Genomic DNA, 26,293 nt, shown 5'->3' with positions numbered 1-26,293 from the left:
CTCCCGATCGTGATCATGATCGGAGCGGAGCGGACCCGGTCCTACACTGCCGTGGACTCTCTTCTTAACTAGAATTTTTTTATTGTTTAAAATTATTTATGCAGATATAATACAAACAATATATAAGAAGGTGAAGGCGCAAAACACGCGCTCCTTCGCGGCATCTAGAGAGAACCACGAACGGCCAAACAAACGAACGGACGACGACGTGTGGAAAAGGCCGAACGCTTCAAGAGATGTTGTTTTTTTTCCTTCTTTTGATGCCGGTTGTTACTCTTTTACACCACGGCCAGCTTCGATGGGCAAACCCGAGCATGATTCGAGATATGAAGATCTTCACGGTGGGTGGGTGGCTGGTTGGTCGACCGGCTGGTACTGGAACTGGGAGAGTGAGCTTTTTTTATAGCTCGCGGGATGATCTCGAACGTGTTCGTGGAGCAGTGTAGAATAAGAGAACGAAAGTTTCCTTTATGTCTCGATATAAACTCACTCAATCGTGTTCTCTGTCGTTTGTATGCTCGCGGATGGGTTGGACCAGCAGCGGCATGTGGATTGATGGTAGCGAGGTACTGTTTGGTACGATTTGAAATTCTTTCATTTGCCTCTCTCTCTCTCACACACACACACACTATGTGCCCGTTACCTTTCTTCGACACCTTTAGTGGTAGATAATCCATAATCGGAGCAGTAATTGGATGGCGATATCACGCTGGAATCTGCCTCAAATTGAATTAATTCCAACGTGAAGAGCTTTGTTAGACGTTGATGAAGCAGTGAAGAGTCTTTGTTGGTTTTAGCGTTCGTCAATCTAAAGTATAGTAAATTTGCGATCTGTTTTTTTTTTTTTTTTTAGGAAGGATAATAGAACTGATGCAGTTATCACAAGTAAGAGACGAATGAATATGAGGGTGATCAAAAATAACATTTTGTCAAGCAACCTTGGGGCACACCCTACATATGATAGCTAACGTGTTTGGCGCCTGCATCATTCCTATACTAACTCCCACATAAACTTAAAACAGCACTGCAGTAGGAGATCGAAACCAAATGAGGTCAAATTTAAGATTTATTAGGATCTGATTTGAAATCAATAATTTGAACTTATGGGTCATTCCAGCTCAAGTGGGTACAGAATATAAAAAAAAGTTGTGGTCGATGTCACCGATTTGAGAAAAACTTGGTCAAAGCGCTTATTTTGGCTTTCTGAACCAACGCCTTTTTTTGATTTTACTCTAAAGTCCTTCTCGGCTACAACCCTGGATTTTCGCGATTTTTAAGAATTCAACATTCAGAAGAGATTAGTCAATAACCAAATAAGCTATTCGTGATCTTAGAACGTCAATTTAAAGGATTTTTAATGTAAATTCTAAAGGTGTACTAACATTTTGTTTTTGTTATACTTACTACAGTAAACAGACTGATTGCCGGCAGGTATCAAAACTGTCAAAAAATGGCCTATTTTCACCTTGGACGGGATTTTTTATTTCTTAATATTTTGGGCTCAAATTTTCATCACATTTTGGAAAACTCTTCTACTTGATGCATTTCCAAGGGCAAATGATTTGGACAAATAGTTTTTGAGATATGACCAGATGAGTGAGTGGTAGTTTTGAGCTTTTCTGGTGGAAAATCAGAGCTATTTAATATTTTTTTACTTTTTTCTTGAAATCCTTCACGCTGATGGTACAATAATATTTCAATATTATTTTTCACATGTTCTGGGCAGGATTCTCATCATATGAAATCATAACTAGCAAATTTATTTACTTCTGTCCATAATTTAATTTTAGTCCTAAAGGTGAAAAATACGTTGTGCTTTAGAAGTACGATGGAATCAGATAGATTAGCAGGTATATATATAAAATTTCAGTTGTGGATGTGAGCTGCTGCTTGAATCATACCCTTAATTTATTTTATTGGATACAATCTCACGAGCAATAATGCTTTTTATGTTACGTTCGTGAATGGAAAGTGTGTTTTCAACAAATGAAAAATAAATGCTTAACGTTTATTTTTCTTTATATCTGTAATAAAAATAGAGCATTCTTACTCGTGAGATTGAATCTTAAAACAATAAATTAGTTAATCAAATAAGGGTATTATTCAAGCAGCAGCTGTCATCCATAACTGAAATTTTATATATGCACCTGCTAATCTATCTGATTTCATCATACTTCTAAAGCACAACGTTTTGGCTGTATCCCATAGGATTTTCATATTTTTCACTTTTAGGACCACAATTAAATTATGGAAAGAAGTAAATAAATGAGCTAGTTATGATTTCATATGATGAGAATCCTGTCCAGAACATGTGAAAAATAACATAAAAATATTATTGTGCCATCAGCGTGAAGGAATTCAAGAAAACATTTAAAAAAATTAATAGCATTGATTTTCCACCAGAAAAGCTCCAAACTACCACTCATTCATCTGGTCACATCTTAAAAACAATTTGTCCAAATCATTTTCCCTTGGAAATGCATCAAGTAGAAGAGTTTTCCAAAATGTGGTGAAAATTTGAGCCCAAAATATTTAGAAATAAAAAATCCCGCCCATGGTGAAAATATGCAATTTTTTAAAAATTTTGATACCTACCGGAAATGAGTCTGTTTATTGTAGTTACTATAATAAAAACAAAATGTGAGTAGGGGAAACGCTCCTATAGTTGCGGTACGTTAGAAGCGTTAGGTTCCTATAGTTGTGTACGGAGTCTCCATATACAACTATAGGAACCTAACGCTTCTAACGTACCGCAACTATAGGAGCGTTTACCCTACACCTATAATAATCTACATTAAAAAACCTTCAAATTGACATTCTAAGATCACAAATAGCTTATTTGGTTGTGCAGTAATCTCTTCTGAAAGTAGAAATTTTTAAAAATCTCGGAAATCCAGGGTTGTAGCCGAAAGGGATCTAGGCACTTCAGAGAAAAATCAAAAAAGGCGTTTGTTCAGAATGCCAAAATAAGCGTTTTGGCCAAGTTTGGCTCAAATCGGTGACATCGACCACAGGTGGTGTACCCACTTTAGCTGGAATGACCCATATACAAATGTTGTTTAAGCTCTACCGAATAAATCTATCGCAGTTAATATATATATCTGAATGTAACATTAGGCATAGCTACATAAAAAATCTCCCAGTATTTATTGTGAACATTCATTACAGAATGGATAAGTAATTTTTTTGCAAATGTTGAAATAATTTTTGTTTAGTACTGCAAACATTTGTAAATGTGGTGGATTCCGGATTGATTTAAATTCTGAAGTAATTATTTTAGTAAGCAAACACCTTAAGGGGGGAAATACAAGTAAAATTTTTTTTTATCGGTTTTTTATATTTTACTTTAAAATTTTTTAAAACATGCTACGAGCACGAGGAAGGAGTGATCAATGGACGCCATCTTAAAGGAAATAGATTTTTACTCTATGTGAACCACTGATATCATGAAAAAATTAACAATATTAATTTTCAGGTCTGCCTAAAGTGGAAAAAAAACAGTGAAAAATCATTCATCATTCAAATACATTTTTTTTTCAGATATTTTTTTCTAAATTTTTAAATCTTTTTTTTTTTTGGGTTTTAGAGGTTCACATAGAACAAAAATCTTTTCTGAATAAGGTCCTATTGATAAAAGTAAGTTTTGTCCATTTTTCAGGTCTCTAAAACGCCCGCTAATTACCAGCCCCACCGGAGGCGACCTCCTTCCGATGTGACCCCAAGGAGCCACAGAGGTCACACACCAATGAAAAAAATCTCAAATGTAGAGGAAGATTTAAGCAATTTAATGCAAACGTTTGCGTTCTTTCATTTGCTCACCAAAAAAATTCCGAAAATTGTCGAGTTTTTGACGTGTTCCTTGTATTTCCCCCCTTAATCGCCAATTTCTCGCGAACAAAAGCTCAATCTCGTAAACAAACTATCCCAAATGATAGAGGAATCATTCTTCTACCTGATAGTGTTATTTGTTTTTGAGATTGTGCTTTTATTCCCGAGAAATCGGCGATTTTGGCGTGTTTGTCTACAAATTCAATTACGCCAAAATCTCATGATTTGGAGTCAAGTAAGTATACGGTTTATAAATTGTTGAACTACTTTATCTATGTTCCCAAAATTGCAACGTTTCACAATTGAGTGCTAAAATTGCTTTACAATAAGAATTAATTCTCCCTAAAAGTATTATGTTAAAAACTAAAAAAAAATTAATTTTGAAAAAGATTCAGAAAATTCAAAATATTGTACACATTTAATTTTTTTCGCCGAGATTCCAACAGCCGAGTAGTTCTGCAATTTAGTTTGCTGAGGTTCAGTAAAATAATTGCCGAGACTCAGCTAACAAATATCATTTTGCTGCGATATCAGCTAACAAACATATATTTTGCAGGTATATCAGCAAAAGTAAATGCCGAGGTAATCGGCTGTTGGAGATTTTACCGAGCCAGATTAAGTGTGTATGTTTTTCCAAAACCAAGACAGAGCCGAAATTGCGATTTTGTAATTCCATCAAATGTAGCATAACTGCAAAGAAAAATACTATTTATGACCATTTTTGCGTTTCTGAACCATTTCGGATTTTTAATGGTATTTGTGTTTTAGACCATTTTGACGGTCCATAGCTCGATTTAGCGTTTTTATTTCATTTTGTAAATTCTAGTCCTTTTTAGCGTTTTTAATGCCATGGTAGCCCATTTTGGCGTTTAAAATGCAATTTTAAACATTTTACATTTGACACTTAAGCGTTTCTTAGACTATTTTTGGCGTTTTGATTGTTTTTGTGTTTTTGTGATCATTTAGAAAGTTTTTGAAGTCGCTATTGCGTTTTGAGACCATTTTGAGATTTTTGGGCTAGTTTCACGTTTTAGTGCCATTTTTCCAACTACAGGTAATTTTTGGGTTTCTGCAACAATTTTTGGCGTTTTATAGGTAATTTTTGTAGTTTTATTTTTCATGTTGGCATTCCAATGTCGCCTGGATTTCAGTGAAAATGCAGTGTTTTTTTATGAACATTGCATTAGGTCCTAAGTAACATTGATCGATTCTCTTCGTCAACTTTCTCTTTCGTTAGTAACTTGAGCACATAACCGTTTCTTGTTGCGTTTGTCGTATGAGATGCCAAACCATGGCCTGCTTAGCAATAAAACAAACTCTTTTGCTTAATACAGCGCTCCTAGTGGACGTTTTCGGAAGCTTTTGACGACTATTTGTTGACAACAACAATAACAATAACAGTGTAGAGTTGGTTGGAAATACTATCTAACATGAAGCTTTAGTGTGATCATTTATTAGCTAGAAAATGATCTTAGAAGAGGGTACGTGGATAGTTCCGTTAGAGTAGGGCAGTATGAAAATTGAATAGAAGTTGAAAATGAGCGAAGGGCCATTTATGCAACAGTACAAAGTCAAACGCACACCTTTTGCCAAACCCGTACGATGTACGTGGAGATTTGAAGTATGTCTGCAAATCTACAGGCAAAAGTGTGTGCCCGCATTACTGTCTTGCTTATTACAGTGTATTTTTTCAGGTAATAAAACGCTCTTGCTTTGGAGACAGTCACCATACAAGACGAGCGTTGCATAGTCACCTGGAAAATCCATCGTGATCCACGTCCAAACTGGCTAAAGTGGACACCCCTCACCATCCCTCTCCAAAGGGGGAGTTTGGTAAAGAGAGATGAAAAAACCGATTTGTACCTTCCTTAAAAGTTGTTCTAGCTCGCTATTCTAATATCTATATGCAATCTTCACACTGCCGTAATCTAACGGAACTATCAACTCTATGCTTTCATCTACTCCATCTATCGTATAAAAATTACCACTACAGTCTGTTATTTGAAATTAGCATCTTCAACTATGGCTAAAGTGTTGAATTTTCCTAGACACACCGTATGGCGCGTGCTCAAAACGTATAGGTAAACCTTGACGACGAATCGGAAGTCTCAAAGTAAGTGGAACTGCCAACGGTCAGCTCCATGGAAAATTCATGCGATTTGAGTAAAAAGTAGTATGCCCGTAGCAGGCTTGACCACTAAAGCAGAATACCGTAGCTAGAACCCAAGTCCGGTGGGCGCATACTTATGGATGATGAAACCTATGTAAATGCCGACTTCGGAAAGCTTCCAGGACCAAAATTTTACAAAGTGAAGGCTCGAGAAGGTTTCCATGGCAGATTCAAAATTTTGTGGTAGCGGATAAATTCGCACGCAAGTATATGATCTGGCAGGAAATTTGCAGCTGCAGCCAGAAGACAAAGGTTTTCGTCACTGAGAAAAGGATGAACTCGGAGGTCTCCAGAAGCAAATTCTGCCTTTCATCCAGTCACATGATGGTCCGGTAACATTTTTTAAAGAGCTTATGTTTTTTTACACTATCATATCGATTTTTAAATTAAGAATTAGAACAAAATAATCGTTTCACTTTTTGACACATATTAACTAACAAATTGACAGCTCACCCCATACTAAAGTACCACCGAGGGTCGCTAATATGATGATTTTTGTCAGACGGAGTGGTTGACGACTTACAGCTATGGATCGAGCTAAATGGACACAACTTCGTCCTTGTAGTAGTAGTAGTAGAAGTAGTAGTAGTAGTAGTAGTAGTAGTATTAGTAGTAGTAGTAGTAGTAGTAGTAGTAGTAGTAGTAGTAGTAGTAGTAGTAGTAGTAGTAGTAGTAGTAGTAGTAGTAGTAGTAGTAGTAGTAGTAGAAATCTTTGTAACATGAAAACTGATTCTACCAAAATTCCGGACCTGTGTCAAATTTCTCACACATCTCCTAATACACCACCAAACAAAATCAACAACGGGTTCCCACAATCATTAGTAGCGATCATGGCTCAGAAAATCACCTACACATACAAAGTTACCACACCAACAAAACATTCACACTTCAAGCAACTGCCAATATCACAATTTGCTCGCAAAACACCGGTCTAATATGGACCACGTCATAACCTAACCATCAGTTGAGCAAAAAGTAGGATCAATGGGATAACAAATTGATGAAAAAAAGTAAACGCACACAAACACCCAGAAACAACGAAGAGCCAACCAGAGAATCCGAGTGAGAGAGGATTAAATTATAAGTGAAAAAGAGGGTATACAAAAATAATAATTACTAATAATTATTTCTCGGAGGAACAAATTTAATTGAGATGTTTGGTACAGTAGGCAACAGCAGCCAGCCAACTTTACACTGCTACACGGACTCTAAGAAACAAGAGAGGATAAAAAAAATCCGGCAGACAAATCAGCTACCTACATACCAAAGGTGCGCTGAAAAGAGAAGGGCTCTGCTCTTGAGGCCCGAAAACCGCACGTTTAAAACTCATCAACGGCGTGGAGTATAATTACTGTTCATGCTCAAAACAAATTATTAAAATGATTAGAAGTCTAGGAGCATTAATTTGGCGAGTTAGTATTATTCACGTTTTTTGTGCTTCTATTGCTTTTTCGGGAGGCCTATCATCGGTTTCTCCCCGACCATGATGAGATACGTGAAACCATGCTTGATGTTACGGAAAGGGGAGACCTTTCTATCAGCACTGCGGCCAGTGGTCCCAAAATATGGGTTAATTCGAGAAAATTTACCACATGAGCGATATGCCAAGAATGTTATGTAACTTTCTATAGAATACTTGAACCATGTTTCACTAACGCAGAATCCTATAAACTCTTTGAAGTAATTGTGTTGTATACAATTAAAGGCAAATAAATCATTTATTTGAGGAACCGCATATGTACGTCCATTCTATGGAAATACTGGAAAACAGCATAAAACCAAACCTAGGTCTTATGTGGTTGTTCAACAAACGGATATTCAGACCCTGTAATTAAGTGCTTTATCTCATTCAATTTTCCAAACCAAAAAAGTCGTTTTCGATAAAATAAAAATGTGACTTATGCAATTTATCAAGCAAATGTTTCAACTCAGAAATGCTGCTGAAACTGCATGGCATCACGGTCCACACAGAGCTCAATTTGAGTTTGCAATGCTTCTCGTCTTTTCTCGTTCACCTCCGTCCACAAAACCGTGATCTTTCTTTTAATCACGGCTATGAGGTGTTCTTTTTTGTTGCTCCATTCATTGGAAATAATTACACTCTGCTCAAATTAAGGAAAACACAATAACAATTACCTGGGAGAACACCGAAAATTTTTCAAATTAACGATGTATATCCGCTGGCCGCTGGTTCTCAAAATGATCATTGCAATAATTGCTCCCAGAGCAAGCGGGAATAACCTGAGTGAAGGGGAAGAGATAAAGAAAGAAAGAATTATCCATCGATTAATACAATAATTTCACGTTAATTTTTTACACACTTCTCTTATTGGGGAATTATGTTCAATGTTCGGGGAGGGGGAGTAATTTAGAAAGTCACGGACAAATAATGATTTACTAGGTCCCAAGAGTCAGTTAGGAAATGTGAGACACTATTTGACTCTCGGAATAAAATGTGTATTCGATAAAAATGACACACACATTTACAACTGTAACTTTTTAACTACTGTACCAAATTATTTGAAATGTTCAGTGAAGACTGTTTAGTCCATAACGTACACATGTAATTGATATGAAGGTCTGAGAGGTGCTTAAAAGATAAAAGACATCAGAACAACATGCTGTCAACGTGCTGTCACTCTTTTGCCTATTGATTTGAAAAATACATCAAGTCTCCTCATCAAGAAACCCCCAAAAAAACATGACAAATTTATTATGTTCATATCTCTGTCATGTTACGTCCAATTTTCGTTCTCTTTAGATCATTTGAAAGGTATTGAACTTTCCTCGTAGGCAAATTGTTCAATGTATCATATTTCAAAATTTGTGTGCTAAAAGTTCACCCAAAGTTACAATATTTTTCAAAATTTACTCTGAAGAATCGTGACTGATTTTCTCAGAATTGGGCTGGCCAAATTTTGAATTAAAGGTAGCAGTAGAACACTTAGGAATCGTCCATTAATTATGTCACACTTCTGGGGGGAGGGGGGTTTTGGAAACTGTGACGAGCCTTACAAAAAACAATTAAGGTCCATAAAAAAAATGTGACAAAGGGGGGAGGGGGGATTGAAAATGGGCCAAATTTGCGTGACATAATTAATGGACCCTTTTTTATGCTGTACCATTCATACCATTCAAATAACCTTTGGAGATCAAAAATTGAACCAAACATTTTTGCATGGTTTTTTGGGGTGTCCTTAAACTTATCATCGGTAGTGTATGAGTTAGGTGAAGGAGTGTGCGTTTGACTAGTACCAACAATCAATACGAAACTAACGATTTTAAATTGGCTCACCACTTTAGTAGCCTATTGGTCCCAAGCAAACGATTAACGTACCCTATTCTAGTTGAAATTCTATTACTACACTATGTTTGTTTTGATTCGCTATGAAAGTTTGACAGATAACATCAGGGGTGTGTGGATTCATGCAGAACATGCAGGGGTGAGGGAAATAGCTTGGGACTGCTTGGGACCGTTGTTCTGGTACTGAGTGAGCCAAAAATAATAATGATTTTCTTCGGGACCCAGTGGTCTTAGAGTTACCTCTATGCTAGTACTGTCGCATTAATGGCCCTTCGCTCATTTTCAACATCAATTAAATTTTCACACTGCCGTACTCTAGCGGAAATATCAACCTACCCTCATCAGAACTTTCTCTAGCTAATAAATTATCACACTTGCACAGCTTCATGTTGATATTAGATAGCATTTCTAACCAACTTTGAATTGATGGAGTTAAAAGATACTCAGTGAAAGTACGCAGTCTTGTTCGAGATGCTACCAGGGACGTGGTAAGTTTCTGACATGCGACGTTATTGGCATTCAATATCATGTCCATTGCAGTGACAGATGCATTTATGGCCAAATTGAGCACCTAGGTTCACATTGGCCACACAAGATCATATTTCGGTGCTACGTGGAAAGTTGCGTTGCTTTTGTAACGGAGTAATTTATACAGAGATGCCAAATTTACAGACATGTCTGTGAAATTACAGACTTTTATTTTTTCACAGACATTTTTACAGACTTTCAGTTTTTTTCACAGATATTTACAGACTTTTGTAATCAGAGAAATTTTTTAAAATTTATTTGGTTACACTGTTTTACATCTTTAATCAAATTACACGTACGATGCATTTTGCAACAATCATTAGAAACTCGGGCGATTTCAAATCCACCACACAGAAAAACAAAACTACCCACCGCTTGGGTTTTTTAAACTCAAATTTGAGTTATTTGACCTCAGCCCGTTTCATTTTCTCTCGCTATTGTTGTCAAAAATAGAACGAAAGATTCGACTCAACCGTCTAGTTCCGTACGAGAAGCCAAAATTGAGTAATATGCGATATACCCAAATTTGAGTTAATTGAACTTAATTTTGGGTAGAAAAAATTGAAAATAACTTAGCGATGGGTATTTTTTTTTGCCGTGCTTAAATGCAAACTACTTTGAGCCGGTTTACCCAAATTTGGCTTATTGTACGGAACATGGGAGATGAGTGAAAAGAACTTAATTTTGGGTTGTTTTGAATTTCTGTGCAGGTCTATACACACAGAAATTCAAAACAACCCAAAATTAAGTTCTTTTCACTCATCTCCCATGTTCCGTACGATAAGCCAAATTTGGGTAAACCGGCTCAAAGTAGTTTGCATTTAAGCACGGCAAAAAAATTACCCATCGCTAAGTTATTTTCAATTTTTTCTACCCAAAATTAAGTTCAATTAACTCAAATTTGGGTATATCGCATATTACTCAATTTTGGCTTCTCGTACGGAACTAGACGGTTGAGTCGAATCTTTCGTTTTATTTTTGACAACAATAGCGAGAGGAAATGAAACGGGCAGAGGTCAAATAACTCAAATTTGAGTTTAAAAAACTCAAGCGGTGGGTAGTTTTGTTTTTCTGTGCAGGTCTATAACTATGACCGTCTATAACAGTGACAGCTCATTCGTGTGTCAGTGTTATAGACGGTCATAGTTATAGACCTATCAATGTGCTGCAATGTTGTATTCAAAACGAACATTTTCCACACGATTTGACGGTTTGTTTGGATACGTCAACTCAGAACACCCACATGCAGTTTTAGTGCAGAACGAAGCAGCCATTTTCGCCGTTTTGTACCGAACTTTTTCAAAGGATCAGGTAAGCTATAAGAAGGAAAATCAATATAAATACTTGCACTAATCATTATGTTGAGTTCTATGTGATTTGAAGTATCGCACGATGCCTTTCAGCGCATGTCAGAATCTGTCCACTTCCCGGGGTACCCGGTACACCTGAAAGAGGCCATTGTGATCATTGGGTCTGAATATGTCCACCATTGATCTTATAGATAAATTCTAATGTGATTTGAGGTTTCGCATGATGAATTTTTGATATATCAATCATTTGCGAATTACCCAATGGAATCTGGAATTCACATTTGTGTTCATATCTTCGGAACCATAATTCCGATCGGGAAAAAAATCAATAGCGGTCTATGGGGATCTGAATCACATCTTCTGGAATATGTTCCACTCAAATTGGTTCAGCCATCTCTGCGAAAATTGAGTTAGTTACACTCATACGAACTTACATACATACATACATATATACACACAAATAGAAACATTTTCCAATCCCCGGAGGGTAAGCGGCGCCGGTGGTGTAGTGGTAAGCGTGATTACCTCTCACCCTAGCAGGCCTGGGTTCAATCACAGTCGGCACCGCGCCGGGATGTTCTAAGGCATAACATCTCTGATCACGCCAGGTGTGGGAGCTGCCTCCCTGGCATCGGTAGCATTGGTGCTAAGCACGGAAAACAAGATCGACGGAAAACAAATTAAGAAAAAAAAATTCCGATCCCGTTGAGATGAGTCTATTGGTATTTTTTTTTTTTTTTTTTTTATACAGGGGGGAATCTGCTCACAGACACCTGAGAAGGAACTCAGGGTGTGGGGATGGGAGAATTTCACTCCCGACCCACTAAACCTTACCCTGTGCGCTTGGCCCTTGGCCTCCCCGGAACCGCCCGAAGGCATTACTTCGTGGGAGGGGCCGCTGTAGCGCTATGGCGCCTCTCTAGCAATACTCTAACGATCTGGTCGGGCAGTAGGTAACTGCTGCTCGGCTCGCCACTGTCGTTGTAATACCGAAACTATGTGGGTGACCGCAGTCACCACCGCGCTCCAGTTCTCGGTGGTACCACACATCCTATGAACGATGTTGTCCGGACTGGTATCCGCTCCGCATATCGCTAGCATAGCGCTCGATACTGGCTCGAAACGTGGACAGGCAAACACGACGTGTTCGGCGGTCTCCTCGACACCAGCACATGTGGGGCAGGTGGGAGTACTTGCATGTCCGAACCTATGCAGGTAGCTCCTAAAGCAGCCATGGCCTGACAGGAACTGTGTCAGGTGGAAGTTTACTTCCCCATGGCGCCTGTTGACCCAGCTTGATACGGAAGGTATCAAGCGGTAAGTCCACCTCCCCTTTGTGGAGTTTTCCCACTCCAATTGCCATCTCGCGGTCGACACAACTCGCGCGTTGTTGCGCACCCCTCGAACGGTCCTCGCGTCATAACACGCCACATCCTCCTTAATGATAAGGCTGATTGGCATCATCCCTGCTATGACACAGACGGCCTCTCTCGAGATAGTGCGGTATGCACTGGCCACCCTTAAGCACATTAGCCTGTGTGTACTCTCTAATTTCTGCCTGTGGCAGTCAATATCCAGTACCGCAGCCCACGCAGGGCCGCCGTATCTGAGGATAGATACTACGACCCCAGCGAGGAGCCTGCGCTTACTGGCATTCACTGCCGAGCTGTTTGACATCATACGGGATAATGCCCCCACAGCCATAGACGCTCTCTTGCAGGCGTACTCGACGTGGCAGCCGAAGCTGAGCTTATCGTCGAGCATAACCCCCAAGAGTTTTAGAGAGCGCACAGACCTAATTGTGCTTCCGCCGACTGTCAACGTTGCATGCTGTACTGACATGCGATTGTTGACTACGACCACTTCCGTCTTGTGATGGGCGAGCTCCAGTTTCCTGGTTCTCATCCATTCCTCCACAAGCCTGACGCAGTGGGCCGCTGTCAGCTCTACCTCCTCGAGGGATTCCCCGCAGACTACCAGCGTGACATCGTCGGCAAAACCTACAATTTTCACGCCTACCGGGAATTTTATCCTCAACAGTCCATCGTACATGACGTTCCATAACACCGGGCCCAGGATGGAGCCTTGTGGCACACCTGCGGTGACTCTAACGCATTTTTCGCCATCTTCTGTGTCGTACGTCAACACACGATTCTGGAAGTAGCTTTCCAGAATCTTATACAGCCCTCCGGGAATTTGGAGCTGGTGTAGCGAGCGGGCTATCGCCCCCCAGCACGCGCTGTTGAACGCGTTCTTCACGTCTAAGGTTAGCACCGCGCAGTAGCGAATGCCCCTTCGTTTCCGATGGACCACCTCTGCCGTCTGGATGACGTCGCGGATGGCGTCCACCGTGGATCTGCCCTTTCGGAACCCGTACTGGCTGCTTGACAGGCCGTCTACACCTTCGGTGTAGGCCGACAGCCTGTTGAGGATGACCCTCTCAAGCAGTTTCCCAGTGGTGTCCAGCAAACAGATGGGTCTGTATGCTGACGGGTCCCCAGGGGGTTTTCCTGGCTTCGGAAGCAGCACCAGCTTCTGCCGCTTCCACGCGTCTGGGAAGACGCCTACGTCCAGACAAGTCTGAAAAACAGAACGGAACATGTCTGGATTTTCCGCAACGGCCGCCCTCAGAGCCACAACCGGGATCCCATCTGGGCCCGGGGCCTTGCCCACCACCAGCGACCTGGCAATACCGCCAAGTTCACTGTTCGTCACTCTAGACACTTCTCCCTGATCCGCGCCTGGGATCCGCGGCCAGGAGTCTACGTCCCTACGCGGGAACAGGAACCCAACGATCGGAGCCAGTACCGCTGGTGATCTCTCCGGGGGTGCCGTCACGCCGCGGGTCTTTGCCATGACCACTTTGTAAGCATCCCCCCATGGGTTCGTGTTGGCGCTTTGGCATAGGCTGTCAAAGCACGCGCGCTTGCGTCTGGCGATCTCTTTATTGAGGGCTGCCTTAGCCGCTCGGAGAGCGACGCGGCGTTCCTCGCGAGATTCAGTCGTACGAGCTCGTTGCATCCTCCTTCTCGCCTGGAGGCAAGACGCCCTGAGGATAGCAATCGACTCGCTCCACCAGTACACCGGTCTGTGGCCATGCCTGGGATAGGCTCTCCTAGGCATGGTTGTATCGCACGCCCTTGTCAGTGCTGCTACCAGTTCTTCCCCCGTCAGATCCGGGGTTATTCGCTCCCGCCTCAGTGCTTCGCCGAAGACCTCCTCCTCGAAGAACGACGTCCGCCAGCCTCGAGCGCAGGAAGAATTTCCTCCTGCCACTCGCCTCTCACCTGGCCCCACACTGTACCGAATCGCCTGATGGTCACTATGAGTGTAACCCTCATCGACCCTCCAGTGTAGGTTGCCCTCCAAACTCGGGCTGCAGTATGTCACGTCGATGACGGATTCTGCACCATTCCTTCTGTAGGTACTGACCGAGCCGGTGTTGGATAGTACAACGTCCAGCTTGGCCATTGCCTCCAGTAGGATGCGTCCTCTCTGGTTGGTGTGGTGGCTACCCCACTCTACCGCCCATGCGTTAAAGTCGCCCGCAATGACCACCGGTCTTAGGCCGACAAGTACCGCAGTCAGTCTGTCCACCATCTGCGAGAATTGCTCGATAGACCACCTGGGCGGAGCATAGCAGCTACTTAAGTATACTCCGTTAACCCTGGCGATCACGAATCCCTCGCTCGAGTTGGACACGACTACCTCCTGAATGGGGAAGCTCCCCATCGTGCATATCGCCGCCATCCCCGACGCGTCCGTGACCCAATTCCCGTTGCCGGTTGGGACGCGGTACGGGTCAGAGATGATTGCGACATCCGCTCCCCATTCCACTGCCGATTGCCACAGCAGTTGCTGGGCAGCCGAACAGTGGTTCAGGTTCAACTGCGCTACCTCGAACATGGCTGAGCATTGCTCTTTGCCTTAGCAGCATTGCTCTTGGACCCCGGGCAGCGGGGGCCACCTGCCATGTGGTTGGTAGGGGTATTCCCCTTCTCCGCGCATATAGTGCACCTCGGCGGCTTTTGGCAACCTCGCGCCTTATGGCCCTCCAAGCCGCACCATCTGCAAAGCTTGCTCCTGTCGGTGTTCTTGCAGTCACGGGCCACATGGCCCTGACCGAAGCACCTAAAGCAAGCCGTCACCGGTCGGGGAATACTGACGGGGCAGACCGACCAGCCCACTCGCACCCTCCCTGCGGCTACCGCCTTTCTGGCCTCAGCTGCAGAGAGCCTGATGGTAGCCACTTGGGTGGAGAACAGTCCCTTCCTCAAGGTAATCGCTGATTGCGGTACCTCGACTTGACACTGTTCCCGGAGCGCCGTGACTATCTCGGTCGCCTCCGTCACTTCGTCCAGGTCCTTGACCTGGATGGTGATAGTCGAGCCTAGCGACTTCACCTGCACCCCAGAACCAACAACCTCCTTTGCCAGTTTCTGGTAGGTTGGTCCCTGGTCCTTAGCACCACGTTTGAGCACCAGGAGCATCTCGCCTGTACGAGTGCGCCTGATGCTCCTCACGTTACTGCCCATCTCCACAAGGCGCTCGTCCGTTCTCATTTTCTTCAAGACTTCCGCGTATTTCGACGCGTCCGTCTTGAGGATGAGAGCTTCGCCCTTGTTCCTGGTCCGGGCAGCACTGCTCTTGGGGGCAGTTTTGTCCGGGGGTTTCGGGGGTTTCGGGGGTTTCGGGGGGGTACCCTTCTTACCGCCCTGCTTCCCGCCCTTGGAGCCGCTAGGTTTCTCAGTATTTCTATTGGCTATTCCAGCCCTCTTCTTCGGTACGTCCACCACCGCACTCTCCACCTGCACAGAGACTTTCCGTCTCTTAGGGCGTGCTGCGCCCTTTACTGGCGAAGGTGAGGGTCGATTACGCTTCTGTCCCTGCGTAACGGCAAAGTGGAGGGCCTCGCTGGACATCGTATTGTTGCCCGCGAAGTTGAAGGCGTCCGTCTGGGTAGACTTCGGTTCCTTCTGTTCCGCCCTCTCTGCGACCTCTAGTCGCTTCCTGAGCCGCTCGTGGTCGTCCTGGGCCTCGTTCACGTTTGCACGGAGCTGTCGCAAGGCCTGCTTTAGGTCCTTCGCGATGTTGCTCTTCGTACTCGTGAACTCAATTATGGCGTCGAGTTGTCCCGCGATTGCCAGCAGCCTAGGGAGGGGCCCAAAGCTATTCATAGTTCTGATTAGCCCGGGCCAGTCCTTCGGCTGCTCTTCCGGCTGTCCACCGATCCCGGCCGTTGTCTCTGCATCGCGCGGAGATTTCGACCGTTTGTTCGGCTCTCTGTGTTCGGGAGATCTGGGTAGACCTCCCTTCGCGAACGGGTTCGCGGTCGCCTCCTCGGCGACTTGTTCAACTGGGGTTTGGGGTTTTTGGTTTTTTTGATGATTGTTTGAAATCATCCCGACTGTTGGGTCCCCCTTAGACCGCTATCCTACCGTGCAAATGGAATAGTCGCTGATTGATCCCCATGGGTGCCTATGCGAGCAGTGAGGTCCATGACGAGGGTTGACATAGGCCTTCATGGGGCGTTATGTTCAGAGCCGGATCGCGTAAGACGGGAATAACTCAACCGAACCTATTCCCACCGCAGCCCCAACTGGGTGGCACGGGAGGAACGTATTCTAAGGCCTGCCAGGGTTTTATGGGACGGAGACAAACAAGGCATTAGCTCAAACGTCGTTTCGGCCGGTTCCACCCGACTCTACTAAGAGAATGAAATACCTTGAGTGCCAGCCCGTAGCGTGGTTTATGGTAAGTTTCCACTCAGTGTCCTACATAATGCCAGTGTGTCAGTATACATACTTGCGATCTTACTGACATCGATCGCAAGGCACCTTCCGGCGCTTCCCCTCGTTTGTTGTTCGATTAGCCGACTGGATCAGTACCGCAGCACTGGTGGTCCATCGTTTCCAGGGTGCACCACGGGGAGGCGAACAACTTCACACCCCTGAGTCTATTGGTATGTGCCGTGCCATTCGTCTCTCCGGGTCTTGGAACGAAATTGTGTTTTTCAAGTGATATCATAGCCTTTCGGTACACCTTGGTGTACGAGAAAGGCAAAAAGGTTGGTATCAGCAAGTTGTGTTATATTTAGCCAAGTTTTTCTCCCCCGGGTGTGTAATTATTTTGCAAAATGTAATGAATATGTTGCTTGATATATCTTATTTATATACTATATTTGTAAAATCGTTACAACAGTGTTAGTTTTAAGTGCCAATTCATCGTACTTGGCATCGTTGTAAAGAACTCTCAATTTCTCGATGATATTTATTTCGATATTCCTTCCTATTTGAATTCTTTCAGCAACTCTGATCCTGATTCATCAACGCTTGTTGAGCACGACGTGTTTAGAATCGTATTAATAAGCTTATAAATTGCTCTTTTGATTGTCGATTTCTCCATATTTAGGTGGTGGAAAGTTGAATCTCTCACTAAGATGTGCTCGTTTCTCTGTTGCTGGCCTGCAAAAGCACCTCTACTAAGGCTCTGAACACTTTGGTGGATTATTTTAACTTTTGGTTAAAATTTGACAGATGGAAAGTTATCGATTAACCCTGCTATCCGAGCGTGGTTATTTCTGACAGACAAGAAGTTAAATTTTGACAACTGTGGCTGAGTTCTTCTCGAAAACCGGTCGATCGACAGCACAGAGATTTTCAAACATAGAAAATAACTTTTGAAGTGTCATTTTTAACAATGAGTTCAATTTAACTCGGAAAATGGTTCACAGCCTAAAGTAACTAACGGATTTCCACACTACATGGCATATAAGATCGACTCAAATTTAAGTTTAAATTACTCAAACTCTAGAAAACGTAGTTTGGTTGTAGACTGAGTAAAATTTTCCAAAATGAGTTAACTACGTTTTCAAGAATATGAGTGAAGTAATCTAAACTTTGAGTCGACCTCATTTGTCGTGTAATCGTAATTTATTTTTTTATTAATTGCTTTTAACGTAAACGGCGTAAATGGATGCATTCCCAACTCGCATATATTTCATGGCCAGACCCCCATTCGCACGCAAAACTTTTGCTAATTTTATGCAGCCCAATTACAGACATTTCTTAAATTCACAGACATTTTTCGCAGACTTCCGAAAAAAAAATCTGGCATCTCTGAATTCGTAGATTGCATACTGGCAACTGTCATGTATCTAGGTTCTTAGGCTCTGAACCATTTGGTGGAATTTTTAACTTTTGGTTAAAATTTGACAGATGGAAAGTTATCGATTAACCCTGCTATCCGAGCGTGGTTATTTCTGACAGACAAGAAGTTAAATTTTGACAACTGTGGCTGAGTTCTTTTCGAAAACCAGCCGATCGACAGCACAGGGATTTTCGAACATACAGAATTACTTTCGAAATGTCAATTTTAACCACGAGTTAAATTTAACTCGGCAAATGGTTCACAGCCTTATTATGATTGCTTGAGGAAAACTATTTGGGAGTGAATAGCTTTCCAATCAGAAGTCAGAACAGGAAAAGCATGACTATAACCATTGCCGGCCACGCACATCTTCTCAAAGGAAGAAATATAATGTAAACAAATAAAATGGTATAGTGGCGCCGGTGCTGTAGTAGTAAGCGGGATTACCTCTCACCCCAGCAGGCCTGGGTTCAATCCCAGTCGGCGCCACCGGGATGTTCTGAGGCATAACGTCACTGGTCATGCCTTCCTTCGGAAGGGAAGTAAAGCCGTTGGTCCCCGGTTCATGAGTTGATGGGTCGATAGGTAGGGTCCAGGTGTGGGAGCTGCCTTCCTGGCGTCGGTAGCATTGGTGCTCAGCACGGAAAACAAGATCCACGGAAAACAAATAACGGCTTTACTTCCCTTCCGAAGGAAGGCGTGATCAGAGATGTTATGCCTCAGAACATCCCGGCGGCGCCTACTGGGATTGAACCCAGGCCTGCTGGAGTGACAGGTAATCACGCTTACCACTACACTACCGGCGCCGCTAATTCAGAATTTTTATCTGTGTTGTGTTTTTGTTTTGATGCGTCGTTTTCGCTCTTTTCAAAAATCAAATAATGAGAATTTTGATCTGGAAAATTTTAAATTGAAAGCACATAACTGGTATTAATAAGTATTTCAAGTGATAATTATTATCAAATCGTGTCCCTAGTTGCTAATATAATTTTATTACTAAATAAACCGTGAATACACTCCAGACATCCATTTGATATGCGAATATGTTATGGAGATGACCAGGCATGGAAAATCATTTGCATTCATTTCGTGCATTCATTCACATTCATTTGCCTCTAACTTTTTTTTCAACAGCATTCCGAACTTTTGTAGGTTTTGTTATTAGCTACAACTTTTGTTAAGAAGTCAAATCCGTATCTCTTATGTATGACGAAGCAGAGCGAACAGAAGCCACTACTGTTTTTGAGTGAATGTATTTTACATTCACTGAAAAACAGTAACAAGTTCTGCCCGCTCTAGTTCGTGATGCATAAGAGATACAGATTTAAGTTATGAGCAAAACTTATAGCTAATAGCAAACCTACCAAAGCTCCATACATCATTTTGAGGAATGCTATTGATGAAAAAAGTTAGAGGCAAATGAATGTAAATGAATGGATGAAATGAATGCAAATGATTTTCCATGCCTGGAGATGACCTCATAATGTTAAAATTAGTCATTGCATTCACAGTAGAGCTATCACCACGTATGTAAGGGAACGAATAAATAGGAATATACGAGTACAGTGTGGCGGAAAATTAGCTCAAGAACCAATTGTCAACAAGCCGTAACTGCTTTTCTAAACAATGACTTCAAACATCAATTTGTTGAAACTACTAGCTCGGCGACCTAAACTAACCTTATCACCAGATAGTGCAAAAGATTCTACTCATCAACTTCAATTTAAGTCATATTATGTTCTACACTACTAACTCATTACTCCGGCAAATTTCGGTGACCAAAATGGGTATATATATCATATTTCACGAGAAAGGCTCTATTCGCCTGTAGGAGGATTAATCAGGGATTTTCGATAGGTCTCACTTGCCCTAGGTGCTGAAATATACCGCGGACTTGCGTATTTTTGTTGCAAACTTTTTTTACGTGTAAATTTCTTCAATATAATTATTATGATCACCTACTACCAGCAAAACAAACTCTGTCTCAAATAAATTAATACAAAATGCTGCAAAAAGATGAGTGCGGGAAACTTGATTCGCTAGTTCAAAGTGATGTTGGGGAGGACAGTACATAACGCACCCCCGGGGTAAGACGCACTTTTTCATTTTATTTTGAGTTTTTCTTGGAATTTTTAATCCAATTCAAGGATTTATCATGCAGGATTTTGAGTTCAGATGCTATGCTAGAAGTGCTACTTGATAAGACAACAAAAAAGTTACGTAAAAGCCATGAAAAACACAAATGAAAGTCAGTTGGTGCGTTCTGCCCAGGGGGTGCGTTGTATACCATTCTCCCCTTAGTAAAAATTGCATACTGCCTATGGGGATAAAACTATAATCATTTTATTGTATCAAATGTAAGCTTTGGCACTATACCCAAAGAAGAATACTAAGATGAAACAGTCAGGAGAAAACACATTTTCTTTTATGTCGTTTTCGTTTTTGCGGTGTAGCTACACCGGTGCTACACCGCCGAACACCGAAAATTTTTAGGGTGTAGCTATCGGTTGCACCTTTGTTTACAAACAATCGATGAAGCTGATGCGATTAACAACTAATCAATCCTCTGGAGAAGTTTAATGCTTGCATCGGCATGATATTGCATATTTTGCCTCGAATTAGATTCCCAGCAAAATTATTTTGTCACACCACAAAATGTTCACACCGTTTTCAGCATACATTGGGCGCATTCTAGGGTGACGTATCGAATTATCGGTTTATTTACCTGCTATTCCCTTTATACTTTGATGTGTGAACATATGTTTTCAACTATCAAATATTTTCAAATCAGTCTAAAAACCATAATAACTGGTACTGTACTTACTTTAAGTCAAATATAAAAGTGGGACTCCGCTAGTGTGTAAATTATCATATTTAATTATCTTAAAGCTAAATCGTCCATCTCGAACCTTTGTAGGGGTAAAAGGTGGGACCATCATCATCATCATCATCTCAACTGATGCAGGATAAGAAAAAGTTTTGCGGGCTGACAAAGCTCAAAATTTGTAAATAATTTGCCGATGTTTTTTTAAATCACCCGAAAAAGAACAATTCTAGATAGAGCTGGAATTAGGGCGTAACAGCTTTTGTGAACAATGACTTCTTTCGATGATTTCTAGGAAGTTAAGGCTCGCCAACGCAAATCAACAACACTATCGGGTAGGGGACGACTTCCCCTACCCGACGGATATGTTGGTTTACGTGGACATGCCTTGAGTACCTATTAATCATCTTTAAAAGTCATTGTTTACAAAGGCTGTTACGCCCTAATTCCAGCTCTATCTAGAATTCCACTTAACAGTCGCTTGGCCATCTCTGATCATAGTTGTAAAAAATTCTCAGTGATGGACACGTCATTTTAAATCACGGTGTACTTTATACACGGTAAGAAAAAAGTACCCAACCAATTCACTTTGACCTACTTTTGACTAGTGTGTCAGTTACTACCCCAACAGGGGTAGTAAAGAGTGGGAACCCAACGTTGAGTATAATCCTATTTACCTACTTTTGGGTACAACTAACTTACTTTTGGTTAGAAAGCGAGTGGAAAATTCCCTACAAATTGAACACAAGTAAATGAAAAATACTTTGATCCGCTTTACCTATTTTTGGCTTCCTGCACTATAGAAGGTGAGATATTCCGGTAAATGGCATTTGTATGGTAACGTCATTCCTATGTTTTTCGTTAACAAACGTAAATAAGAATGAAATCGATATTTTTTAGATAATTGGAAATGTCGTCTTGTTGCAAGTTTTCCCGTTTTACGGTACACTTTGGGAGGCCTCCAGAGAAGATGCGACACGCGACACGATGCGCCGAATTCGAAAGAGATGTATTATTTACTATTATTAATAGCGTTGTTCACATCACATCGCATCGCGTGTGCGTCACCTGTGGTGGCCACTTAAAACTAAACGAAAAATGCATCAAATATAAGTGTGGATTTATTACACATCATTCTTACGAGAAACAAAATGGTAGTACTTACAAGAGACTGCTGTGAATAAAGACGAACCATCCCAAGTCTGAATGTATGTTTAATAAAAGAAAGAATAAAATACCTAACCAACAAGCAGCTATCTCAAGATCAATATTTTCGTACGAAATCTTCACAGGTCTAGGTCCATAGTTTGGCAGAAATCAACTAAATTAATTACCGCCTTGAATGACATGAACGGTTAATATATAAATAAATAATTTAATTAATTATGATAGCTAATTTAACTTTTCTTCAATTATTAGAAAATACTTTTGGTATATTGTTAGAAACTGGATATGCAGTGATATAGGAAAAATGTCTCTTATGTTGGCCTATGGATCTAAGGTTGGGCCCATCGCTAAAAGTCTGTTATTTATAAATTTTATCTAGATGAACGCGTCATTGGGACGGTACTAATGGATATTTTTGGTCGCTATTGAAAACTTAGTCGATTTCAGAATTGATGTATGGGTCCAAATTAAGGGCATTTAGGCCGACAATACATCCATTTCCCCTATTACAGATTTCTCATAACTTGAAATACCTTCTTTTTTCTAACTGTAAAAGATCTTGTTTTTCTACGCTGAGTAAACGTATTCTCAAGGGTAACTTGAACATTTTCGCTGAACACGGAGACGATGAACTCGTGAAAAGTTCTTTGATATTTGTTTGCGAATATATTGAGAATTAATTCCATTGTGTTACTTTCGATGCTGTCGCCGTGTTTTATAAACGATAATCATAAATATTTTTTTTTCCTTGATTTGTTTTCCGCCGATCTTGTTTTCCGTGCTGAGCACCAATGCTACCGACGCCAGGGAGGCAGCTCCCACACCTGGACCCTACCTATCGACCCATCAACTCATGAACCGGGGAACAACGGCTTTACTTCCCTTCCGAAGGAAGGCGTGATGTTATGCCGACTGGGATTGAACCCAGGCCTGCTGGGATGAGAGGCTATCACGCTTACCACTACACCACTGGCACAGCTGATTACCATAAATAGTATTGTATCGGAATCGCAATATAATATAGCCCACTAGCATCATGTCGGAATAAAGAAGATTGAAATAAGAGAACTGTAAAAAAAATCATAAGGTATAACATAAAATTCTCCATTTAAAAAATTCCAACATCCGACGGCATTGTTGAAAGCTGTAATTGTCGTCTATCTGCGGTGGATTACGACTCACCTGACTACTCTAAACTTGGAAGCGTATGTTCAATGTGAAATTCTATCCATTTGAACTTAAAATACTGATAACTGGATTGCATTACAGTAATCCCTCCATTTATCCGGTGGGTGGCACCATCCATCCACCGCTGCTTCTCGGGTGTCCTTCAACCCATAACGCTGATTTTTTGCATGTGATTAGTGTCAACCTGAAACTAGTCATCAACAACTCAACTGGTTAAAGGACTGCCGAGAAATAGAGGTGGGTTGACAGTACCACCCACTGCATAAATGGAGGGATTACTGTAAGTTTAAAGTGAAAAAGTTTTCCCTAATCAATGACCAGAGACGTTGAGAGGTATGTTTATGAACCCGATGAAAATGGAGAGCCCTGCAGTGCAAAACCTAACAGCCGTCGGAATAAAAATAAAATCTTCCTTCACTAATGATTATGGGCGTTATTTCGTCTGTCATGTCACAACAAATGACTCTTTGTCAATCCACGTGACTCGCTTGCACATTTCCAGAACAACATGTGAAAAGGGCATACAAGCTTTTTGTAAACAAACCTTCTTATGCCCTTTTCTCGCCACCCATATGACACCAACGCAAACCTTTAACATCACCGGGTAGGGGACACTTTCCCCTTCCCGATGATATTGCTGGTTTGCGTGAGTGACCCTCGGTTGGTGAGAAAAGGGCCTACAAAGGTTTGTTTACAAAAAGCTTGTATGCCCTTTTCACATGTTGTTCTGGATTTGATTTCCCGCGAGTCGTTGAACAATTGAAGCTTCTCTCGTGACGGCTCTTACAGTAGAAATAACTCTCCACCACCAAAAAATCAAATAGCACCGATTTTTCAAAAAACGATAAAAGAAAAATCTCAAAGGATTGTACACTTCGTTTTTTGTTTTAATTTTTTTAATTTAGTGCCATAACATTCACATTTCAAACTTAAAGAGGATGTGTAGTGTTCTTTTCCTTTTCTTTTCTTTTTGGCTGTTAATTGCCCGAGCTGAAGCCAACCCTCATGTTAGTGTTCGTCGAGCAGTTGTTAATTTAGAACTTCTGAATTCATAACCATTTTAGAATTCATATGTTGTGTGGCAACAATGATTCAAACCAGCAAATATCCGGACCTGGAGTCGATGGTACTCGCGATGGTACTTGTATTCAGAAATGGCAATATTTTTTAGTTTGTATCACACACCTTCTTGTTCCACTTCACTAGAACAGCATTCTCAATCTGACGATGACAATTCAGTTGTTTCCCATCACTTACTTTCAATAAACACTTTTGGATGCATTGGATACGTACCGTGTAATAGTAGTGTAGTGAAAAAAAAAATACATTCTAGCAACACATTATCCTTCTTATATTCCTTATCTTCATATCATAGGTTCACCAAGGTTCTTCCTTTAGATTCACAACAATCGAAAGGATTGTTTTTGTTCCATTATCTTCGTCTGCATGTCTACCACTTTATTCTCCTTCATTCACATTCACACGCAGTGTATAGGGTATTCCTTGCTTCCACGGGTGAGTCGTCGCGCCGGTCCGGAAGTACGCACGAAACGTACACACGACGACGGCTGATCCACCCCCGCCACGGAGCGGGTGCGACGACACGCGCGTCTACCGCGATCGCGCAACTACGCTCGTTCCAATCCACACTCTACGGTGGTTTGTTTATGAATGAAAACACTCGAGAGCATGGAGATCGAAGAGCGAGCGAACCAACCAACACGAGCGATGCATGTAGGTATGTGTACGTACGAGCAAAGCACACCAGGAACCAGAGAACACCCCCCTCCCACCTTCTCTGATCTAGTGGCAACTGGTGGAGGTGGCGGAAAAGCATTTGCATAAAAAAGAGCGGAAGAGCGAGTTTTATCAATTTTTAACACAATCACAAGCGCAAGACGATGAAGACAATCATAAGATGAGCATGAGTGTTTCGTCCAAGCACCAGTAGGTTTAGATAGACTATAAACACTAATGGTAGTAGACCTGCCAATGTGCCGCCATGTTGTATCCAAAACGAACATTTTTAGTACGATTTGTCAGTTCGTTTACTATGAGGTCTATTATTATGTGTGTTTATAGTAATAGACGATAGAAATGATGTTTTAGAAGCAGAAGCATAATGGTATCAAATGTAACTAGTAAGCTTAGCCGTTTATCATCACATTGCAGATTGGAGGAGACGCATGGTGGATTTAATTATTTTTGCTATACTATACTATAAAATTTCAAAATTAGACGTAAAAGTTTGTAAAGTGATTTATTTTCATCTGAAGGTTTCGCAAATAATTTCTGGTCAAGTAATCATGCATTAGCTCATTGATTCTTCTAAAAATCAGTATTTTGTACAAAACATAACACAGATATTGAAATCGCCCTCCACAAATTAAGCTTAGAACAGTACATATCACAAAATATTAGACACTCTAAACATTCAGACCTTATTTTCAATATACAATAATGGAATTTAGTCATTTGAAATACCTCATGCCTTTGTATTCTATACATAAGTGTTTCTCAGTCTATAGTTCACAACCCACCAGAGGGTAGAAGAAATCCAGACATTTTTGACATTTTTTTTTTTTTTGAGTGGGAGGTGACACATCTAAACCTCAATTCGAAATATCTCTCACTAGCGAATGAATCTTCGAAAAATCTTCTATCAGTTTTCGCATCTTCTTGCCGCGCGCATCATCTTTTTGCAGTTTCCAGTGTAAATTGTGTTTCCGTTAGTCGCTTCAGTCGAATAGGAATCTTTACACTAGTTTTTAGAGAAATTTTGTTCGAGCGTCAATGTCTGTTCTCTGTGACTAAGATGAATGACG

The 26,293-nt window shown here is 41.5% G+C and overlaps 1 long non-coding RNA gene across 1 annotated transcript in view; it reads right to left on the bottom strand.

Moving 5' to 3' along the window:
- LOC135698202 (uncharacterized) overlaps positions 1-25,135 on the bottom strand; it is a 139,188-nt gene extending 114,053 nt beyond the window's left edge. The window contains exons 1-2 of the long non-coding RNA XR_010517465.1: positions 24,762-25,135; positions 8,135-8,239 (exon numbers count right to left, since the gene is read on the bottom strand). This is a non-coding gene — a long non-coding RNA (uncharacterized LOC135698202). The remainder of the gene's footprint in view (positions 1-8,134; positions 8,240-24,761) is intronic.
- Between the last annotated feature and the right edge of the window lie 1,158 nt (positions 25,136-26,293).

The sequence above is a fragment of the Ochlerotatus camptorhynchus genome, unplaced genomic scaffold (assembly GCF_037179485.1).
Source record: "Ochlerotatus camptorhynchus isolate MF236.1 unplaced genomic scaffold, CSIRO-AGI_Acam_v1.1 ptg000083l, whole genome shotgun sequence".
In the NCBI taxonomy this organism is placed as follows: domain Eukaryota; kingdom Metazoa; phylum Arthropoda; class Insecta; order Diptera; family Culicidae; genus Ochlerotatus; species Ochlerotatus camptorhynchus.
This window is presented reverse-complemented; position numbering and strand designations above follow the sequence as displayed.